Source organism: Rutidosis leptorrhynchoides, chromosome 6 (assembly GCF_046630445.1).
Source record: "Rutidosis leptorrhynchoides isolate AG116_Rl617_1_P2 chromosome 6, CSIRO_AGI_Rlap_v1, whole genome shotgun sequence".
Taxonomy (NCBI): Eukaryota; Viridiplantae; Streptophyta; class Magnoliopsida; order Asterales; family Asteraceae; genus Rutidosis; species Rutidosis leptorrhynchoides.
The window spans coordinates 261,280,082-261,305,702 of NC_092338.1; positions in this window are offsets into that span (position 1 = coordinate 261,280,082).

Below are 25,621 nucleotides of genomic sequence, written 5' to 3' on the forward strand. Positions count from 1 at the left end.
GAATCCAGCATCGTAAACTTTTCTTGCTATGAGTTTAGGCCCATAATGCCCTCCTGTTGGTCCTGTGTGACAATGGTTTAAGATTTGACTAGCTTCATCCCCGAATACACATCGGCGTATTATTCCATCGGGACAACTTTTAAACAAATGTGGATCTTTCCAGAAATAGTGTTTTATATCACTAAAGAATTTCTTTCATTTTTGGTACGACAACCCTTTTTCAAGGAATCCACATACTGAGTAATTTGCATAGTCTGCAAACTATGGAATTTCATTATAATCTATCTTCAATAGATATTTATCAGGAAAGTTATCTTGTATGGCCGATTCATTTAGAACTTCTAATTCAGGATTTTCAAGACGAGAAAGATGATCAGCTGCGAGATTTTCTGCTCCCTTTTTGTCTCGAATTTCAATATCGAACTCTTGTAAGAGTAAGATCCAATGGATTAATCGTGGTTTGGCATCTTGTTTCGAAAATAGGTATCTAAGAGCAGAATGGTCGGTATAGACAACCGTTTTAGCTAGAACGAGATATGAACGAAATTTGTCAAAAGCAAAGACAATAGCAAGGAGTTCTTTTTCAGTAGTTGTGTAATTCGTTTGTGCTCCTTGTAACATCTTACTAGCGTAATAAATAGGTTGAAATCGTTTTTCAATTCTTTGTCCTAAAACGGCTCCCATTGCAAAATCACTTGCATCGCACATGAGTTCAAACGGTAAATTCCAATTTGGAGTTATCATGATCGGCGCATTAGTGAGTTTTTCTTTAAGAATATTAAAAGATTTGACACATTCATCTGAAAAGATGAATGAAGCATCTTTTTCTAGGAGTTTATTCATAGGAGTGGCAATTTTAGAAAAATATTTTATGAAACGTCGGTAAAAACCGACATGCCCTAGAAAACTCCTAACTCCTCTAATAGTGGTGGGATGTGGAAGTTTAGCAATTACATCTACTTTAGCTCTATCCACTTCAATTCCTTCCTTTGAAATTTTATGACCAAGAATGATGCCTTCTTTAACCATGAAATGGCATTTCTCCCAATTAAGTACTAGATTTAATTGTTCGCATCTAATAAGCATTCGTTCAAGATTAACTAGACATGATTCAAAAGTATCACCGAAGACTGAAAAGTCATCCATGAAAACTTCCATGCATTCTTCTATCATGTCGTGAAAAATTGCCATCATGCACCTTTGAAAGGTTGCAGGGGTGTTGCAAAGTCCAAATGGCATGCGTTTGTAAGAAAAAGTACCATAAGGGCACGTGAACGTGGTTTTCTCTTGGTCCTCAGGTGCTATTGGAATTTGAAAATATCCGAAAAAACTGTCAAGAAAACAATAGTAACTATTTCCGGCTAATCTTTCCAACATTTGATCAATGAAAGGTAAGGGAAAGTGATCTTTTCTGGTGGCGTCATTTAATTTTCTATAATCAATACAAACACGCCATCCTGTTACAGTCCTAGTAGGAATAAGCTCATTTTTTTCATTTGTGATGACAGTCATGCCACCCTTCTTAGGTACGCATTGAACTGGGCATACCCATGGACTATCAGAGATTGGATAAATTAAACCTGCATCTAGTAGTTTAATAATTTCTTTCTTAACAACATCTTGCATATTAGGATTTAGTCTTCATTGGCGTTGCACATATGTTTTATGAGCTTCTTCCATAAGGATTTTATGTGTGCAATACAAAGGACTTATGCCTTTAATGTCATGAATCTTCCATGCAATAGCTGGTTTATGAGCTTTTAGCACATAAATGAGTTGAGATTTTTCATTTTCTGTAACAGAAGATGATATTATTACAGGTAATTCAGATTCACCATGTAAATAAGCATATTCCAAATGGTTGGAAGTTGTTTTAACTCTAATATCGGTGGTTCTTCTATCAATGATTTATATCGATATCTGTCTTCCTCTTTTAACATTTGAATTTCTTCTGTTGTTGGTTCATAATCATTAGCCATGAGTGTGGCTAACATTTTAGCTTCATCAATTGGTTCAGTTCCTTCTCCTAAAGAACATTCTCATGTTCCTTGTAATTCTGAAAATTCTTCTAACAATTCTGCATGTGAATCTATAGTTTGAATATAATAACATGTATCATCTGCAGATTGCGGTTGTTGCATGGCTCTATCAACAGAAAAGGTAACACTCTCGTCCTCTATACTTAGGTTCAGTTTCTTACCAAACACGTCTATTATTGCTTTAGCCGTGTTTAAGAATGGTCTTCCTAATATGAGAGGAACTCGAGAATCTTCTTCCATGTCTAGAATAACAATATCTACTGGAAATACTAAAGTACCAACTTTAACTAGCATGTTCTCCATTATCCCTCTAGGATATTTTACTGATCGATCGGCTAGTTGTATACTTATTCGTGTTGGTTTCAATTCTCCAAGGTCTAGTTTAGAGTATAGTGAATACGGAATTAAATTTATACTAGTACCTAAGTCTGCCAATACTTCTATTGAACTAAGACTACCCAGAAAACATGGAATTGTGAAACTTCCTGGATCTGATAATTTTTCTGGTATCTTATCCAACAGCACTGCAGAACAATTTGCATTCATAGTAACAGCCGAGAGTTCTTCCATTTTCTTTCTATTTCTGATTAGATCTTTCAAGAATTTAGCATATCTTGGCATTCCTGAAATTACATCAATGAAAGGAAGATTTACATTTATTTGTTTAAACATATCCAAGAATTTGGATTGCTCGGCTTCAAGTCTTTTTTTTCTCATTTTACTCGGGTAAGGAAGTGGTGGTTGGTATGGTTTAACATAAGGTTTAGCCTTAACTGTGTTATCTTCATTAACCTTTTCAACTACCGGTTCTGTTTCCTTATCTTGCTCAGATTGTGGTTCTTGTGGAGTAGGAATAGAGTCATCAGAAATTTCAGGTATTTCAGGTAGTTTAAGTGTAATACCACTTATTGTGGTAATGGCTTTAGCTGTTTCATTTCGGGGGTTAGCATTTGTATCACTAGGTAGACTTCCCGGTTTTATTTCACCTATCAACCTTGCTAGGTTACTTACTTCTTGTTCTAGATTTTGAATAGAAGTTTGTTGATTTCTAAATGCTTGAGCATTTTGTTCATTGGTTTGTTTCTGAGATATGAAAAATTGAGTTTGAGATTCAACTACCTTTGACATCATATCTTCTAAATTTGGCTTTTTATCATTGGTTTGTGGTGGTTTATTTGGAAAAATAGGTCTTTGCTGGTTGTAAGTATTATTAGATACTTGTTGATTGCTAGGATCTTGTTGGTTGTTGTATGGAACATTTAAGTTATAATTCTGATTTTGATTGTAGATTGGTCTTGGCGGTTGATAATTATTTTGATAATTATTTCCAGGCCTTTGGTTTATATATGAAATATTCTCTCTTTGTTCCATTGTTTGTTCAATACTGAGACAATCTTTTGTCAAATGTGGTCCTCTACACTGCTCACAACTAATTCTTATTGAGTGAATATCTTTAGTCATAATTTCCATTCGTCTCTCGACAACATCTATCTTTGCGGAAATGGAATCAAAGTCATGGCTAGAATCGGCTCTAGCGTCTTTAGATGATCTAACAATATCTTTTTCTTGATGCCACTCATGTGAGTGGGAAGCAGTGTTATCAATAATTTTGTAAGCTTCAGTTGCGGTTTTCTTCATAATGGAACCACCAGCTGCTATATCGATGTCTTTTCTGGTAGTGATGTCGCATCCTTGGTAGAATATTTGTACTATTTGATAAGTGTCTAAACCATGTTGCGGACATCCTCTCAATAACTTTCCAAATCTTGTCCATGCCTCATATAGAGTTTCATTTGGCTTTTGCGTGAACGTAACAATTTCTCCTTGAAGTCTTACGGCTTTAGATGCCGGAAAGAATTGTTTAAGAAATTTTTCAACTAAGACATCCCATTTATCAATCGCCCCTTCAGGTAACGATTCTAACCAATCTTTGGCTTCTCCCTTTAAAGTCCAGGGAAATAACATGAGATAGATCTATTCATCTTCAACTTCTCTGATTTTAAATAGAGTACAGATCCTATTAAAGGTGCGAAGATGTTCGTTTGGATCCTCCTTCAGCGCACCACTAAATTGGCATTGATTAGTTACCATGTGTAGAATTTGTCCTTTGATTTCATAATCTGGCGCATTAATGTCTGGTTGAGTAATTGCGTGACCTTGGCCAGTGCGTTTAGCCCTCATTCGGTCTTCCATACTCAAAGGTTCTAGATTTTTCATGATCGAATTTGTTGTATCTGAATCACTAGAGGATTCTGACTTAATGGTTTCTTCCTCGACAATCTATGGATGAGAGATTTGTGGTTCAGGAGGAATGATTAGTGGTTCAGGATCTCTGAATTGTCCCTGAATATCCTCCGGGTTCTCAATTGTGAAGTCGGGTTCAAAAAATGGATTATCGGAAATTTGAATTGGAGTATTTGGTCGACTTGACGACGATTCTAAAGAAAAATCAACAGCGACAATATTGGCTAGATGTCTTGATTGAGTTACAGGTGGTGAACGTATAAAAGGCGGTGAACGTTTTGCTCGGTGCATTCACTGAATATCCTATTAGTTATAAAAATAAAAATTATATAAGCTATCAAATTAATAGACTTTTCTGATTTTGCTCACGTTTCGAATAGCCAATAGATACAGCAGGTAGCCAGGACTCTTTAAATCAGAAGCCTACAACTCACCACTAACAAATCCAACTATTACTACGAACCAGAAAATTTTGAATGTCTATCAATTTAACCGCTTAAAATAATTTTTCGTTGAAGTTTAAAGAAATTTTAGAGAAGAAATAGAAAATTCTATGTCCTAAAAACTAGAGCGTCGAGAAATAAGAAAGAAAAAGAGTGCGTCGAAAAACGTCGAAAAATAAAAGTTCGAAAAATAATAAAAAGAACGTAGCGCGTCGAAACTTAAAAGTCTAAAAACTAATAATTAAAACTTACGTCTAAAGGTATTAAAGCTTAAAAGGAACTTTATATCTAAAAATGCAATAACTTAAAAATGTACTAAAACTAAAAACGGCGCTAAAAAGCACTTAAGGGATTTTACGGCAAAGCCTAAAAATCTAGAAATAAAAATAACTACGGCAAAATACTAGTTTTAAAAATAATTATGAATGATAAAAATACAATTTACGAATAAACGATTAAAAAGATACAAATATAGAAATAAAACTTAAGGTTATAAAAATACAATTTTTATAAAAATATTATTTTTATATTATTATTTTATAAAAGTATTGATTTTTATATAATTAATAAAACTAAATAAAACTTAAAAATACAAATTAATTTAAAACTAAACTAGATATTAAAATAAACTAACCCTAATTAACTAATTAATTAATAATAATAATAATTATACGTAACCCTAATTCATACGTACTAGGATCAGGCCAGTCAAATCACTCCATGCGATCGCATGGAGTGCTAGTTAAATTTTCATGCGGTCGCATGAATTAGGAAACCGGGCCAGAAGTTGTGGGCTGCTACAGTATGGCTCGTATACTTTTTATATTTATATTTTTTTCTTTCTTTTTTTTCTGTTTTTAATATATATAAAATATAAATATAACTTATTAGTTTTTATAAATTTTCACAAAAAAAAAAATAAACTTTTTAATTTAACTAAACTTAAAAATATAGATATATTTTTCTTTTTCTTGTTTTTGTATTTTTGTATTTTTAATATTTAAAACATATATTTTTACAAAAATAGATTACGACTTAATAAAAATCTTTATATATATATATATATATATATATATATATATATATATATATATATATATATATATATATATATATATATATATATAGCGTTTCGCTTCCGGCGTTTAAGCAGTCCCCGGCAGCGGCGCCAAAAATACTTGATGTGCGTAGAGGTGTATACGAAATAGTTATATTTTTGCTACGAAATACTATTAAATACGATACAATTTTACACAAGTTATTTATTTATTTATAGAGTGGATATACCTAAACTTTGCTACAACACTTATAGGCAGTGTACCTAATCGTACATTAGTGTAGTTTTTAGTAAGTCCAGTTCGTCCACAGGGAACTAGCCAAGTTTAACGCTATATTTTTAAAACTATATTTGTATAAATATAAATATATATATATATATATATATATATATATATATATATATATATAAGTATAAGTAATATTATTATAAAAAGGGGGTTTTTACCGTTTAATGACCGGTCTGTCGATTTTAAAACTTTAGTCGTAGTTAAAACCTAATGTAAAATATTAAAAATAAATATAGCTTAATATAAAGCGTAAAGTAAATAACGATAATTAAAATGCGATAATTTAAAGTGCGATAAATAAAATGAGGATAAATAAAAGTGCGATAATTAAAAAAGTACGATAATTAAAAGTGCGATAAATAAAATGACAGTAAATAAAATTGCGATGAAATATGAAATAAAAGAATTATGCTTATTTAAACTTCCGTAATCATGATGTTTGATGTGTTGATTTTAGTTTATTACCATGGGTTAATTATCCTTTGTCCTGGATTATTCGATATGTCCATCTGGTTTTTGTCCATAACAGTCCATCAGTCATAAATATAAAGTGCGAGTGTCCTCGTCAAATTATCCTTATATCCGAAGTCAAATATTCCAACTAATTGGGGACTTAAACTATAACAAGGTTTTAATACTTTGTTAACAATTACGCCAAGTGTCCTTGTACATAATTCACCCCTGTTTTAATGAGTCTATTGACTATTAATCCATTCCCGTGTCCGGTTAAATGAACGATTATTAGTACTTATAAATATCCCGTCCATCGTGTCCGATCGAGTGTATATGGTTATTTATAATTACGTCCAATTGTAAATCTTTATATTAAATTAACGAACTATCATTCAATTAAACAAATATAAAGCCCATTAATAGCCCATAGACTAATTTCCACAAGTGTCATTCTTTTGTCCAAACCCCAATTATGGTACAAAGCCCAATTACCCCGTCTTTAATATTTTAGCCCAACATCATGATTACTTCGATTTAATTAAGCATAATAATAATTTAGCTACGAGATATTAATTTAAAAGGGTTGAATATAACTTACAATGATTAATAATAGCATAGCGTTACACGGACAGAATTTCGACTTACACACTTACAACATTCGCTAACATACCCTTATTATTATTAATCTTAAATTAAAATTAAAATTAAAATTATAATAAATTATATATATATATATATATATATATATATATAATTTTAAGAATTATTTATATATTATATTATATTTATGTGCATAGTTGACTTGTAATTTTTAGTCCGTTGCGTAGCGCGTTGAGAGTTGACTCTGGTCCCAATTTCGGATTTTCGAACGTCCTTTCGTACTATTTAATATCTTGTACTTTGCGTTTCGCGGCTCGTACTCTTGTAATTTCTAGACGTTTCTTATCAACAATTGGAACCACTTTGATTATACTTTGTACTTTTTAGCTTTTTGGTCATTTACGTCTTCAAATCGTCGAATCTGTCTTTTGTCTTCACATTTTATTATTTAAACGAATATCACTTGTAAATAGAACAATTGCAACTAAAAGCTTGTCTTTCTTGAGGGATAATGCTATGAAATATATGTTCGTTTTTAGCATTATCAGTCTCCATAAAAGGTAATTAGTTGACGTTAATTTGATTGTCAACATATGGGGAACCGTATTAAGTGACAAGGTGCCATCAGATGAAGAAGTGGATGAAACTGAGCCGGTCACCATGATTGCAGAAGAGACGAATTAGGGTAGAGAAGGGATAGGATCTGCTTTATCAGTAGAGAAAAAAGAAAATAGGAGCAGAAAAAAGGAACGGCAGATTAGGGTAGGATCAAGAGGCTGATACCATGTAAACTTGTTTAGATTAATAATCCACACCTTTTGTGGTTTCTATTGATTGATATTTATAATACAAATAGAATGAATGGATAAGTACAACATTTAACAAAGTACAACAGACTAAGTTATTCTTAAGGTAGCTTATCGTTAACACTTTTTCCCAAATATCCATTGAGTACCGGCAAAAAATCATTGAGTGCTCTATTGTTTCCACGTCATCATCACATAGAGGGCATCTAATGGAGTATATGTCAATATCTCTTTTATCAAGTTCGGTATGAACCGGGATCCGTCGTTTTAATACCCTCCACATGAAAAACTCGACTTTAAGAGGAACTAAACAATTCTTGAAAGTCTCGATATGTGAACTGTTGTGATGTCCAAATAATTTATCATTAATTAATCTTGATAATTTCTTGGTTGTAAAATTTACCATTTGAAGATAAATTCCATGACCAAGAATCCTCAACCTTGATTCGTTTAACTTATGCATTTAATAGGTTTATCAGATTGTGTAACTCTTCTTGGGCTCTATTGAATAAGTCTCTGTTCCAAGCTTAGATGTAGTGTACTGATGTTGCTGCTCGATCCATATCACCCTATCGCGAACACTTGCCTCTTGATCGAACTCGAAGTAATGTAGCCGCTTAAATCTTTCTTTTAGAGGAACGTCAAGCAACCAACAATCTTCCCAAAACTTTGTACTTGCACCATCGCCTATCACCCTTGCAAAGGATCTTGCAAAATTCAGTCTTGTTTTCTCGATACGATGTCCTGCACGCAAAATGTTTAGCCACATACTACTCTTCCCTTTTGGACTACGCGAGCCAGGAAGTGGGAGTAAGCTGTTAGAACCATGAATACTTTTAATGAGACGACCCGACCCAATCCATCTGGACGAAATCATCAACATCTGGTCCCATTGCGATGATCGACTCCAAGTACTGTCCCTAATATGAGCAAATGCACAGCGGAAGACTTAATTCGTACCATATTGTATTTTGTAGTAAAAATACATATAACATCATTTAACATGTGCAAGGTTGGCCTTCGATTCACGAACCTTTGAAGAAAACAAGCTCCAAAAAGAATAGGTCCATGCCTGGCTCGAACCCACAACCTCTCGCTAAACACCCATCATCTATAACCGTTCCTCTGCTTCTACTTTTTCTAATTCAATTTACACGTTTAAATCTCTTATCCTATAATCTTCGGCCCAAAACCAATTGGCCCAACACTAGTAAAATAGAAGTCCATGAGTTAATCCACTTAACATGTTCTCATTGTTTCAATCATTACCGAAACAAAACAAACAAAAAAAAAAATATATAAGCGGCCATATTGCAACCAAGGGATCTCCATCTCAACATTCCTATCTCTTGTGAGACCCACCACTAGGCTTGTTCGGTAATGTTATGGTTTTTAAAATGAATGTGATTAAACAAGTAATACTTTATGTTCTCAAGTGGTCAAAAACTTCAAACAAAAGTGTGGTACAGCTTTGTTCAACAACCACCCTCTTTTCTTGCTTCATTGCAACGAATGAAATAAAAAAAAAATGGTTGATTGTGGGTTTCATCGAACAAGGCAGAAAGTAAACGCAGCAGCAACTCATCGTGGTTGAGGTGATGGTACCATGGTTTTGTTCACAAGGTGGTGATATTTGTAGGATGGTTCCACTCATGGTGATGGTTGTGGTAATTGTGAGAGTGGTGACGGTTTGTTTGCTCACAACACAAAAAAAAAAAAAAATGGGTTTGTGGTGGTTCTTGGGTGCTTGTAGGGTGGCGGTTTTAATGGGTTTTGATGATGGTTGTCGATGGTTTAGTGTGGTAGCGTTCCTTGAAGATGACGGTATTATTGTGATCGAAGAAACAGAAAACAACAAGTAAATAATTCATTGGTGTTTGATTCTTGGGCTTTCGAATCAGAAATAGATAGTAAACGGAAACGGTAAACATCGAGATTAAATGGGTGTTGAGGAATAAGTAAATTAAGGTGGTTCACGAAAATGAAAGGATAAACAGAGAGATGAAGGTGGTGTTGGTTCGAGAAGATGGTGATTCAAGAGTTTCTTAAAACACGGATGATGATTATAGGATGGTGGCGGTTGTTGTGGTTGTACATGGTGGTTCAAATGATTGTTCGTTTGAGGTTGTGTTGATGATCAAAAAATAAAAACATGGCGGTGGTGTCATAACTTTGTTGGCCGAAGATGGTGAAGGTGGTTTATGATGGATGACGGTTCGATGGTGTAAGGTGGTGGTTCTTATAATTGTGTCACGAAGGTGATGAAGATGAAACATTGAAACAAAGGTGGTGAAGAGGTGTCGATGTGGTGGTCTTATAGTTGTTTCATGATCAAATCTTTAGAGAGAATAGAAGAGGATGAGAGAGGTGGTTCTTCATAATATATTTAGATGGGAGTTGATGTTTGAATTGTGAAGATCCCTTATCTAAGTGTAGGTATATATCTATATACAAAGAATAGATAAATGAAGATTAAAACAAAATATGTACTGTACTTAGATTGAATGTATTCCGTAAATTAAGGAGTAATAATTATAATATTATAATATAATGATAAATATCCAACATAGATTGAAGAAACGTAAATAATTAGTCTCCTTCTTATTATTGTTGTACCGACAGTTTATAAAGATAGTGTTTCGTACACCGTTAATAATTAGTGACGGATAAAAGTGTTCGGATAAAACCCAAATTTTTAGATTAAATAAATTTAATTATTTCACATTATTATTTACACACATATATTTATATTCATATATACCTACTTACACAAAATTGTTCGTGAATCGTCAGGCATGGTCAAAGGGTAATTAATTACATGAACATAGATTTCAAACTTTCTAGACTCAAAATTACAAATTTTTGCTTATCGTGTCGGAAACATATAAAGAATAAGGTTTAAATTTGGTCGGAAATTTCCGGGTCGTTACAGTACCCACCTGTTAAAGAAATTTCGTCCCCGAAATTTGATAGAGGTTGTCATGGATAACAATAAGAATATTTTCATGACGAATATGGGGTAATAATGGAGTTTTATCATATTTGAGAAATATAGATAAAACGATTCGATCATGTGAAGCGTACGAGTGAAGCTGTCACAAGAGATTGAGATAGAAATTTAACTTTTGACGTAGTCATAGTGAATTTTCGGAATTTAAGGGATATAAAAAGGAAATCTTGGAAATCTAAAAGATTTGATTCTTCGTCGAATAAGGAAATTGAAATTTTCTTTGATTTAATGTACCAATCTGTTTCGATTTCTATGTCGGTTATATCACTATAAATTCACCTCCCTCTTGTCCTCAAGCCAAGCGAGTAATGGTTCGGAATTCGTAGGTATAAGATTTGGAATGAACATAGCTATTGTTCTCAGAAAGGAATGGTAATGGCACAATTTTGATTTGTCAAATTACCAGAATATCCAGGAAGATAGAATTATCATGATGATTTGTTCTTAATACATTTCGGAATTGGATAAAATGTAAGAGCCGTGTAACATGGCACATGATGACGGTACTGTGAATCATCACATTCCATTAGAAACTTAACATGAGTTACTGTAATATAATGAAGTTGATCAAGTTTCATTATATTATATTAATTCATGCATCAGTTCCCAACATTTCTTCAAAACATTCATATTTTGATTTCGAAGGTTTCAGAATTTTTAGAAACTAACACAGTTTCTTTCATGTTATAACGCAGATATTACGGAGAGATAAATATTCTCAGATAAGAATACTTATGAAAATATCTTCAGAAATATTGAGGATATTTATAATGAAAGGCACGATGATATCGTAATTCTTCTATCATTGATGGTTAACGAAGAAGATTTGTCTGCGAAAGTTTAGAATGAGGAGTAAGGTGTTTGTTAATGATTTCAACAGGTACGGAATCATTTGGATCCTTTGAAGTCGAGTTTAGTTTTCATGATTTGTTCACGGTTTCCTTCATACTTTGCTCAATCCATTTTCCAATTTCAACCCTTCTCTTTTTCTGAGCTTTTCCAACATACTTTACTTCATTGTAAACTTTTGACTGTTAAGGTCGTTTACGGCTTTTGCTGCTTCATCAGCATTTCAAGAACTTCTTCATAGTCCAGAGTGTTTTTCAGAAACTTCACATTCAAAGTATGAATTTCTTAAGGATAAATGTTATAGGTATAACTGGAAAAGTGCTACGAGATTTTCAAATTACTAGTTGCGGATTCCGCCGAAAAGATAACGAGTTGCTAGTACATCTGCTGATGGTGTTTGTGAGATATAAAAGGTCCTACGGTAACGATAGCGAAAGGAGAAGGTATAAATATCGAGGTTATAGTAGGAGTAGTCTCATTGAGAAGTCGAAATGGAGCTGTGACAAAATTAGCTTCTTGAAAAGGAAGTGTAAGATTGTTTTTGCTAATAAATGGCAAGGGATTCAACACGGTATATGTTAAACTATGAATTCGGGTTTGAGAGTCCTTCAGGTGCATAACTGTATGCATGAATCTTTCTTTCATAGACGAGGTGCGGCTGGTTCAACTTCTCGATCGAGTTGTTTTTCAAGAATCATGAAAAGTTTGTACGCGGATGGGATTATCAAGATAAATGAGGTTTAAGATGAAATCAAGTGGCAAACTTGAAGAATTGTTTAGTTTCATATGTTATAATCAACATTTTAATTCATTTTAATTGTCCAAAGTTAGCAGTACAAAAGTCCAATTGTCCAATAATCTAATATATTCATATATAATTTAATATATAATATTCGAATTAAATAATACGTATCGTGACCCGTGTACATGTCTCAGACTCGATCACAACTCAAACTATATATATATAGATGGGTCGATATGATATGTCAAAACATTGTATACGTGTCCCGATATTTAAAATGCGTAAATAACAGAATGACGATAAATAAAGTGCGTAAAATAAATAACAGAAATTAAATGACGATAAATAAAATTGCGAGAATGTAAATTGCGAGAATATAAATTGCGAGAATGTAAATTGCGATAAATTAAATGTTAATCAGTTAGCTGGGAACAGTTAGCCGGAACAGTTAGCGTGAAATCCTATCAATATTTTAATTTAGTTAATTCGTCTGTTTCTAACAAATTTTATTTTGTCCAATGTTTTCTTCTTTATGCCACTTGTTGGATTCTGATAGGTCAAAATCCGAATATGAAATTTGAATGAAAATGGTTATTCCGGGGTGAGCGGATATGAATATCGGTGGTTGTAAGTAGGATAATAGATGACCGTTGAATCAGATTCGAAGAATGTGCAGTGTAACTTATTAATGTGAATTCTAAATATTCCTCGGGTACTACCCACCCGTTAAAATATTTTCATCATTAACAGTTTGTACAAAAGAATTTTAATTACAATCTTTATGAAAATATACTTGCATATATATTTTCATCGGATGTAATCATGGATTTAATGAGTCAATAAGATATTAAACTCATTTGATTTATCGTTAATACTGGATTACATGATCTCTAAAACATTAGAGATTTCATAATCACCATGTCGAACGAAGGTAAATGAGGTAGAACAATACGTAGAACGAAATTAATCGATGTAGAACGATATGTAGAACGAAGATCATACTCTAAATACAGATGGTAATATTGAGGCGTGTGATGTTGATATTCGAGGTACAGATTGTGATGTTGAGAGTTACGGCGCGGTTATGGTTTAGAGATGATAAGGGTACTGTCGACGTCGATGATGGTGGTACTAATTATGCTGCTGGTGCTGCTGCTGGTGTTCGTGGCCTTCGCACCAGTTTCTCCAAGGTCGTCACACGAGCGCGTAGTTTGTTAACTTCTTCTAATACTACAGGATGATTGACGATTGAAGCGAGCGATTGAATAGAATTCGAAATATGGGATAGTATGTAATCGTGTTGAGACACTCGGAAAAAGGGGAGAGAAAATGGTTTCTTGAACAGATTCGCCAGTAAGCGCTTCAGGTTGAAAAGGGCAATTTGGTGGATGGAAGAGATCTTCGACGTGAAATGATTTTCGGATATCGGATGATATTCTAACTATATAGAATATCTATATGTATTTCGTAGACTACAGAGGAATTTACGGCATATATCAGGCAAGTCTACAGATATGCTAAGATATGAATTATCAGATACACTAAGATATGAATTTTTGTCTATACACTATCAATGCAGTAAATGCAGTAAGACGTGTCTAGACTTAAGAATGCTAAGCAGGCAATTCCCTAAAGATGATAAGCAGATGATTTCCGACTAGAATGATAAGCAAAACTTTTGACAAGCAGACACGGTCAAAGTCCAGACTCACTAATGTATCCTAACAACTACCAGTTAGACACAATAATGCAAGGCCTGGTTCGCTAAGACCAACGCTCTGATACCACATGAGACGACCCGACCCAATCCATCTGGACGAAATCATCAACATCTGGTCCCATTGCGATGATCGACTCCAAGTACTGTCCCTAATATGAGCAAATGCACAGCGGAAGACTTAATTCGTACCATATTGTATTTTGTAGTAAAAATACATATAACATCATTTAACATGTGCAAGGTTGGCCTTCGATTCACGAACCTTTGAAGAAAACAAGCTCCAAAAAGAATAGGTCCATGCCTGGCTCGAACCCACAACCTCTCGCTAAACACCCATCATCTATAACCGTTCCTCTGCTTCTACTTTTTCTAATTCAATTTACACGTTTAAATCTCTTATCCTATAATCTTCGGCCCAAAACCAATTGGCCCAACACTAGTAAAATAGAAGTCCATGAGTTAATCCACTTAACATGTTCTCATTGTTTCAATCATTACCGAAACAAAACAAACAAAAAAAAAAAATATAAGCGGCCATATTGCAACCAAGGGATCTCCATCTCAACATTCCTATCTCTTGTGAGACCCACCACTAGGCTTGTTCGGTAATGTTATGGTTTTTAAAATGAATGTGATTAAACAAGTAATACTTTATGTTCTCAAGTGGTCAAAAACTTCAAACAAAAGTGTGGTACAGCTTTGTTCAACAACCACCCTCTTTTCTTGCTTCATTGCAACGAATGAAATAAAAAAAAAATGGTTGATTGTGGGTTTCATCGAACAAGGCAGAAAGTAAACGCAGCAGCAACTCATCGTGGTTGAGGTGATGGTACCTTGGTTTTGTTCACAAGGTGGTGATATTTGTAGGATGGTTCCACTCATGGTGATGGTTGTGGTAATTGTGAGAGTGGTGACGGTTTGTTTGCTCACAACACAACAACAAAAAAAAATGGGTTTGTGGTGGTTCTTGGGTGCTTGTAGGGTGGCGGTTTTAATGGGTTTTGATGATGGTTGTCGATGGTTTAGTGTGGTAGCGTTCCTTGAAGATGATGGTATTATTGTGATCGAAGAAACAGAAAACAACAAGTAAATAATTCATTGGTGTTTGATTCTTGGGCTTTCGAATCAGAAATAGATAGTAAACGGAAACGGTAAACATCGAGATTAAATGGGTGTTGAGGAATAAGTAAATTAAGGTGGTTCACGAAAATGAAAGGATAAACAGAGAGATGAAGGTGGTGTTGGTTCGAGAAGATGGTGATTCAAGAGTTTCTTAAAACACGGATGATGATTATAGGATGGTGGCGGTTGTTGTGGTTGTACATGGTGGTTCAAATGATTGTTCGTTTGAGGTTGTGTTGATGATCAAAAAATAAAAACATGGCGGTGGTGTCATAACTTTGTTGGCCGAAGATGGTGAAGGTGGTTTATGATGGATGACGGTTCGATGGTGTAAGGTGGTGGTTCTTATAATTGTGTCACGAAGGTGATGAAGATGAAACATTGAAACAAAGGTGGTGAAGAGGTGTCGATGTGGTGGTCTTATAGTTGTTTCATGATCAAATCTTTAGAGAGAATAGAAGAGGATGAGAGAGGTGGTTCTTCATAATATATTTAGATGGGAGTTGATGTTTGAATTGTGAAGATCCCTTATCTAAGTGTAGGTATATATCTATATACAAAGAATAGATAAATGAAGATTAAAACAAAATATGTACTGTACTTAGATTGAATGTATTCCGTAAATTAAGGAGTAATAATTATAATATTATAATATAATGATAAATATCCAACATAGATTGAAGAAACGTAAATAATTAGTCTCCTTCTTATTATTGTTGTACCGACAGTTTATAAAGATAGTGTTTCGTACACCGTTAATAATTAGTGACGGATAAAAGTGTTCGGATAAAACCCAAATTTTTAGATTAAATAAATTTAATTATTTCACATTATTATTTACACACATATATTTATATTCATATATACCTACTTACACAAAATTGTTCGTGAATCGTCAGGCATGGTCAAAGGGTAATTAATTACATGAACATAGATTTCAAACTTTCTAGACTCAAAATTACAAATTTTTGCTTATCGTGTCGGAAACATATAAAGAATAAGGTTTAAATTTGGTCGGAAATTTCCGGGTCGTTACATTTAATCACCAAAACCCAAAGTGATTTTTGCTCAGTTTACCCGCCAAAACCATTTCCCCAAAATAGCTAAATTTTTCCACGAAGAGACCCGATATTAAGACCTCCTTCACCGTAAGGTAAAAGAGAGTCTTCCCATTTAACCCAAACCATTTTCGAACTCTCACCTTTCCCACCCCAAAAGAAATCATGTCTAATACACTATAATTTTTTGATAACACTCATCGGGGCATGAAAGAGAGAGAAATAATATAGCGATAAACTATTTAGGACCGATTTTAAGCAAAGGCATATATGTCACTGGGTTTCACTATCAGATTGTGACTAAACCTGAGAGTTTATCTTAAGTGAAGCATGAGGTTGTGTTCTATTATTACCTCGTTATCGGTCTTTCGATAGAATAACAACATGAAGTGTTTAGTGAACACAAACAAAAGCAGGAGAAGCTTGCCTGATGTGTAAAATCTAACTTATAAAATACTAATCAAAATACTCACAGATTAACACATATATTCAGGAAACTAAACCTGATCATGCAGTAACTAACAAGTATTAAACAGTTATGTAAGACCCGAAACTTAATTGTACACATTTTCCCCCATATTAATAAAAAGCTGCTGGCTTCATTTTGTGTTTGGAGCCGTGGTGCGCTAGCGTGTAGGTGTTGATTTCTTGTTTTATTTAAAAGATAATGAGGGTATTACGGTCTTTTCACTTATGGTCGAATTTAAGGCCACTAAAAGGCTGATGGGGCTCATTTATCCCCATTCACCAACCTTATCTTCATTTTCTTCAATTAGAGAGAGAAAGTTAGAGAGAGAAAGGTGTTTTGTGAAGCTTTTCAAATGGGTTTTGCTAGATCAGGTTTAATCTTTCGTGTTTCTACCTCCTAGCATCTCTTCAAGTGTTGTGGTAAGTCTCTAACCCGAATTTTGTGAATTAATTATGTCTAATGTTCATAATTGAGATTTGCAAGTGTTTAAACCCCAGATTGTGCAAAATTTGGGGGTTTATGGGTTGGTTGAAAGTGTAAGAAACCCAATAATGGTGATTTGGAGTTAGTTGATGAAATTGCTAGTGTTATGAACTAAAATGGGTTAAATCCACTAATAAACTTGATTAACTAGTGAATTTGGTGTGTGAGACTCATAAGTTAGTGTTTGACCCATTGTTAGGTCAAAATGGGTTTTTGGGTTAAAAATTGCACCAGCATGAACTTAAAGACCAATTGAGGTGTATTTGGGTGGATTAGGGTCATGGTCACTAGCTTTAGTGATTATTGGTGGCTTAAGCCTAAGGGTGGCATTCTGAGTGCAAATGGTGAACATTTGCACTAAGTGTCTATTTGGGCAGGTCAAAAGTTCCATTTAGATGTGTGTTGATTTATGTTAATATAATAGGCAAGTTGCATTGACGGTTGAGGAGCTTATTTGCTTACCTTCAATCTTCGGTTAAAAGGTGAGTGGAACAATTATAAATGTATGTATATAATGTATTTACTTGTGTGGGATGCGTTGTGGGTTAAAGTTTGTGAGTTCGATACCACATCGTGTTTGGCATGCGATGAGGGTTAAAGTTCGCGAATTCGATACCTCATGTGTAGTGACCCGAACTTTTCCATGATTATATATTAAATTAAAACTATATTTACATGATTAAATGTTTCCAACATGTTAAGCAATCGAAATTGTTAAGACTTGATTAATTGAAATAGGTTTCATGTAGACAATTGACCACCCAAGTTGACCGGCGATTCACTAACGTTAAAACTTGTAAAAAATATATGATGATATATATATGGATATATATATATATATATATATATATATATATATATATATATATATATATATATATATATATATATATATATATATAGTTAACATGATATTATGATAAGTAAGTATCTCACTAAGTATATTAACAATGAGTTATATACATAAAAATGAGACTACTAAGTTAAGAAACTCGAAACGATATATATAACGATTATCCTTATAAGAACGTCTTACTAAATACATATGTATCATATTAAGATATTGTTACACTATATTTAACATGATAAAATTATAATTATATATATCATTAATTATGTTAACAATGTACTACATATGTAAAACAAGACTACTAACTTAAGAATTTCGAAACGAGGCATATATGTAACGATTATCGTTGTAACGACATTTTAATGTATATATATCATACTAAAATATATTCATACATCATAATATCATGATTATATAATAATTTAACATCTCATTAGATATAATAAACAATGGGTTAACAACATTAAATGAGATCGTTAACTTAAAGGTTTCAAAACAACACTTACATGCAACGACTAACGATGACTTAACGACTCAGTTAAAATGTATATACATGTAGTATATTAAGATGTATTAGTACACTTTTGAAAGACTTCAAGACACATTCAAAGTACTTCTACTTATCAAAAATGCTTACAATAGCATTCTCGTTCATTTTCATCAACAATTCTACTCGTATGCACTCGTATTCGTACTCGTACAATACACAACTTCTAAATGTATTTACTATTGATATATACACTTCAATGATTAGCTCTTAGCAGCCCTTGTAAGTCACTAAACATGTGGGAACCATTCTTTGTAATCTAGTATGAATTATTTAGCAAGATTACAAAAATATTATTAATCATTCATAAATTATTTACAAGAAAACAAACTTACACATCCTTTATATCTAATCCATATATCACGACTTAAAACACATACAAACACCTTCATTCTTCAATTTTCTTCATCTAATTGATCTCTCTCAAGTTCTATCTTCAAGTTCTAAGTCTTCTTCATAAATTCTATAAGTTCTAGTTTCATAAAATCAAGAATACTTTCAAGTTTGCAAGATTAGTTCCAAGCTTTCAAATCCATTCCAATTAATCATCTAAGATCAAGAAACCTCTGTTATTTACAGTAGGTTGTCATTCTAATTCAGGGTAATATTCATATTCAAACTTTGATTCAATTTCTATAACTATAAACTTTCTTAATTCGAGTAAAAATCTTACTTGAACTTGTTTTCGTGTCATGATTCTACTTCAAGAATTTTCAAGCCATCCAAGATCGTTTAAAGCTAAATCATTTCTTGTCACTTCCAGTAGGTTTACCTACTATAATTGAGGTAGTAATTATATTCATAACATCATTCGATTCATATATATATATATATATATATATATATATATATATATATATATATATATATATATATATATATATATATATATATATATATATATATATAACTATCTTATTTAAAGATTTAAACTTGTAATCATTAGAACATAGTTTAGTTAATTCTAAACTTGTTCGCAAACAAAGTTAATCCTTCTAACTTAACTTTTAAAATCAACTAAACACATATTATATATCTATATGATATGCTAACTTAATGATTTAAAACCTGGAAACACGAAGAAAATCGTAAAACCGGACATACGCCGTCGTAGTGAAACCGGGGGCTGTTTTGGGTTAGATAATTAAAAACTATGATAAACTTTGATTTAAAAGTTGTCCTTATGGGAAAATGATTTTTCTTATGAACATGAAACTATATCCAAAATTCATGGTTAAACTCAAAGTGAAAGTATATGTTTTTCAAAATGGTCATCAAAACGTCGTTCTTTCGACTGAAATGACTACCTCTTACAAAAATGACTTGTAACTTGTATTTCCGACATTAAACTTATACTTTTTCTATTTAGTTTCATAAATTTCATTTCATTATGAAACTATAGCAATTGGATTCACTCAAAACGCATTTAAAACGAAGAAGTTATGGGTAAAACAAAATTGGATATTTTTGCTTGTTTTAGCTACATGAAACTTTGTAATAAATCTATGCTAACCATAACTTAACTAACTTATATTGTATTATACATGTATTCTATCATATATTATGTAATCTTGATAGACCATAGACACGTATACAATGTTTTGACATATCATATCGACGTCATCTATATATATTATTTGGAATAACCATAGACACTCTATATGCGGTAATGATCGAGTTAGCTATACAGGGTTGAGGTTGATTCCAAAATAATATATATACTTTGAGTTGTGATCGAGTCTGAGACTTGTATACACTGGGTCGTGGATTGATTTGAGATAATATATATTAATTTATTTCTGTACTACTAACTGTGGACAATTAATTGTGGACTACTAACGTTGGACAATCAACTTAACACACTTAAATCGTTAAAACGTAATAAAATATGGTATGAATATATTTCGATCGTACTTTGATATATATGTATATATTTGTTATAGGTTCATGAATCGACCAGTGGCCAAGTCTAATTCTCGACGAATTAAGAATCTGTGAAAGTGAGTTATAGTCCCACTTTTAAAATCTAATATTTTTGGGATGAGAATACATGCAGTTTTATAAATGTTTTACAAAATAGACACAAGTCTAATTCGCATATTATGTTGTTCGGTTTATATGCTATTGATTATGCTAGCATGCGGTATTGGAGATTTTAGCGTTATACTTTGCGATGGTATGCTAATTAAATTGCTAGCGTGTATGCGGTATTTGTGTAAGTATTTGCAAGTAAGTAGGTTATATATGTAGATGTTTAATTATTGCATTCACTAAGCATTTTGCTTACCCTCTCGTTGTTTACTCTTTTTAGGTTCCGGTGCCGATAAGGGGGAAGGGTAAGCTTGTAGACTAGGGATCTTCCCCTTTTGCTTATGCTAGAATATTGCTTTTGAAGTTTGAACTAGGGTTGGTTAGTTTAACCCCAAACACCATGCTTGGGTCTTGTTTGGTATTTAAACTTGTCGGGTCGAAACTTATATTTTGGGTTGTAAATGGGCGAATGTAGCCCGGTTGTTAAATTACTTGAATTGTGGGCGAAAACATGTAAACTTAATTTAACTATGTATTGGGAAGCCTTTTGAGTTGATGCATGTTTAAAGATTGAAGCTTTTGGGGACTTATGGTTTAACTTGAAAATAGAATCAGGTCCCAGCGTTGGCCGCTGATATGGCCAAAACAGACAGTTTTATTTATGCGGTGTCGTTAGATCGCAAAACGTCAGAATTAGTTATCAAAAGAGAGTAATGGTTTTATTATTTATATTTAGCTGGGTTTCCTAGCTATATTTCACCTACTTGTCTTCCTTTTAACGAGTAAGTGGTAAGTATAACTCAGGTTCGTATTTTTGTATGTTTGCTCAGTAATGTGGGATAAAAGTGCCGAAATAGTTAACCCTGGTGACAAGTGGTGATAGGTTAAGATTAACTAAAGGTAATACAAACTATAAAGATAAAAGGGATAGGTATGAAAAATAGAATACTGATAGGGAACTATTACAAGAGTTTAACTTCCTAGAATGAACACTAAACCTGAATCAACTGGGTCATTAACCTAATCAATTTATCACAAAGAGTTTAGGCTTTGAAGATTCTGGCTAAGACGGATATCCCTACTTCCAACGTTAACCTTAAAAGGTTTAAACAACCTTATGAAAAGAATCCTAGGTACATGAATAAAGTGGTATATCCCTAAAGGAAAGTCTCAGCTTTTCTTAATCCTAGTTTGTCTAACTACAGTAACGTTCCACCACTTAATACTAAGTTATGCCTTAAAATTAACAGATGTACAATCTTAGATATTCTAAGGTACTTCTAATTGGATTAGAGGTCTCTCCTTTGCGATCACTTACTCAACCCCAGATCATCTTACAACATCTCAAGAACGTTGCTTTTGACACGAATCATGCTTCTGAGCAGGCCAGTGTTCACAGAACTTTATTTTACCAACTCTAATCACAACCTAAATGGGCAGCTCTTCTTTGACGGATAAGTGATAGACTGTACGTAGGTACTATATACCTATTGTGATGTTAAGCACACATAACTACTTACCTTGTATCCTAGGGTTGATCAAGTCCTAATACTAGGTTATAGCCACGTGTATAAGCGGAAAGGGTGATCCGTAAATTAGACTTCTAAACCATCAAGGTTTTAGCATAACAATAGCATAAGTTTTAGATAAGGTATTCAACATGTAATAAACATTTGCAATGGATAGATAAACATGCAAGATGAAAGAAACTTAAAGTAACAAGATAACTTTATTAAATTAAGGAAAGCATTCACCGTTTACAGACGAGATCTGGACCATTACAAGTGCTGACATCCTCTAGACCGCTCCTAGTACAATCTTCGGTGTTCACCTCCGGGTACTTAATTTCCTTCTCGGAGGTGAGAAGGCCTTGAAAGCTCTAGTGAGAGAAAGTGTATTGTAGTGAGAGAGTGAAGAAATGTGTGTTGAAAATGGATGACAAAAAGCCTTTAAATAGAAATGAATTTGGCCTGCATACGGCTGGCAAGCCGTTTTGACAAGCCGTATAGCCTCTTTGGTTTACTGTTTTCACTGGATCGTAACTTGATTTCCTTGATCGTGACTTGGTTTCTCGTCTTTCACCGTTTTCGTTCTAGAATCTTCGTTTTATCTCCGATTCTCTTGATTCTTTTTGCATCATCTTCGTAATTACTTAATCTACAAATTTAACTGAAAAAGCAATTATTTTGCCGTCAAAGTTTGGAACTTTATGTTTTTGGGACTCAATATCGGGGGTGAAAACGTGAGTTTTTAGCCGATATAAAATATCCACACTTAGACTTTGCTTGTCCTCAAGCAAACTTTCAATCTTTTAGCATAAAAGATTCCTATTCATAGTGATCAAGCAATCTTTGTTTTGCAAGACATAGGAGCGAAAACTTGGTTTTACTCTTTTTGTTATTCCCGAACCTTTTTCAACAAGCATGAGAGGAGGTTACATAACTAAAGCTATCTCACTCGGGTCACTCAATTCACTAAAGTGTATCAGGTGTCCTAAAGTTCTAAGAAATGAAATCGTTCATAGCCAGTCATGTTTGCATTCTTCGTCATAGGCTTGATCAAGACTCAAATCTCCATCACTTATTTGAGAGAATTTTCAGTTATGGACTCGGCTTATATCGTGAAGAGATGGTGACTTGGAGGTTTGTGGGTGCAAAAGGGTTTGGATAGATAGGAGTTCTTTTAAAGATCGATTTTGATGATCCTTTCAGCTTTTTGTCGAGAATTTCAGGACGAGCATCCTTCTTTTTGACTGCCAGGAGTTCTTTTCTCGAATCTTTTTGGTTCTGCTCCTTTTCTCAGAACCTTTATTCATCATCAATTTTTTTTTGGGCAAGCATCTTTTGATTTTCTCTTCGAGGTCTCCTTTTATTGGAGGTCTCCTTGATACTTGACTCGGATGCTAGCATTTTTCTAATGCGGTTTTATAGAGGATTTCTGGGAAATTATAATTTTGTTTCTGATTTTATTTCTTTATATATGAAGCGAATGAAACGAATAGGTAGCGGTAGATGGAATTGTGGTGGGCTGGAGTGAAAATGGAAATGAAGGTATTTGATGGGGGTGTTTTGTCTTCACGAAAAGCCGAGGTTTCTAACTTAGTAGTTCTCATTAAAAGGTGTGATTCCGAAATGTAGATCAGGAGCAAGATCTGATTCAGAGATGCTAACATCGGCGCACTTAACGGAAATATAGTGAAGCACTAAAAATGAGTGCTTGTCAGGCCTTATTTTGGGGTGCCTCACAGCAATTATAATGGGTCGAATTGCGCATTTGGTTATCTAATGCTCTTTTGGAGAATTTGGTTCGATTTAAGTGTTGACCTTATTTTACTCTTTTTTCTATTTGTAGCAAAAACTTTTTGATCATTTATAGAATTTTGTAATCCTAAGTGTTTTATGGCTTTAAAAGCTTTAAATTTTGTAACAAATTTAGTTTTATAAACACTTGAGGATTTTGCGAGAATCGTTATGTGCAATATATTGCTATTCCACACTTTAAAATAACATTGTCCTCAATGTTAAGGATACAGAGTATCCCACACTTAGGTTTTGAAAAAGACTCTTTGTTATTAAAAGTTTATGTTGGTGGGTTTGACAATCCCACAGTTAGTGCTTAAAGTCGTCAAGTATATTGTGTATATTCTATTGAAATAGTAATGAAGACGTAATACTCCCCTATGGTTGCAAGGTGTATGGATGGTTCACCGATTATGGTTTCTTCTAATCTCGTGCTGGTGCCATTCTCGTTCAGTGCGTCCTTGCTCCAAGTCGTGCTTCCATCTTATACAGTCTCGATCGTCGTTTGTTTATGACGTTTATTCATGCAATTTTATTCTACCAATATCATACAAACTTAAACATAAAAAGTAGTCATGCCCAAGATTGGGCGTACATAAATAATGTAATATTGTATCATAACATAACAGGTGATCATAAAATGAAATAGAGAGATAGGGAGAATCATGGCTGGTCTGGCTGGTACGAAGGGAGAAAGTATGATACGCTCGTGCGAGGCTGTCTCGGGTGTCTTAGAGTTGATTGCCCCTCGTCGGTCATCTCCTCGTTGGTGGTGAACTATCGTGCCAATTCTGAAGTGTTCACACCTGAAGATATTATGAAACGAACCTCGTCCGAACGTGCAATCATTCCGGTAAGCGATGAGGTACTGTGTGAATCATAGGCCTTGTACGCCAACCATGTCCTTCCATCGGATCTCGACCCCAATCGTTATGCATACCCATTCCTCCGAAACCCTGTGTCACATCCTCAACCATACTCTGGCTCGCAGCCCGATCCCATGCATTAGTCTGAGCAGAGGTGGATGTGTCTCTATGTGTGTTGACGCGGTTCTGGCCAAAAATGTTGGCCAAATCCTCGTACCCTTTGCTTACTCCCTTGGTGGAGAAGGAAAGACTGTGTGCTGAGTGTAGTGCTACTGAGGAGGAGGAGGAGGTGGTGGGCGTTGATAACTAGTCCCTGCTGCTCTAGGCTCTCTGTGGGCGACCATCAAAGGATACTGGTGATGGTACGGTGGGAAATTAAGCTGGCCGGCTGCATAATGTGTGAAGTGATCCAGATTCTGAAAGATAGCAATCTTAGCAAACCATCTCTCTGCCCCAAGTAAATCCCCCATGTGGTAATGATACGGCTCAAAGCGTGGCTAATCCTCCTAACGTACTGATGAGCGTAGGTGGGTCTCAGTATCAGTGGGCCCACCATGCATTGTGGGATCATCCTCATCCCACGGCTCATGTGAACCTTGTCGCCTCTTACCATCCCTCGTCCTTGGGTCAGGTCTAAAATTCCT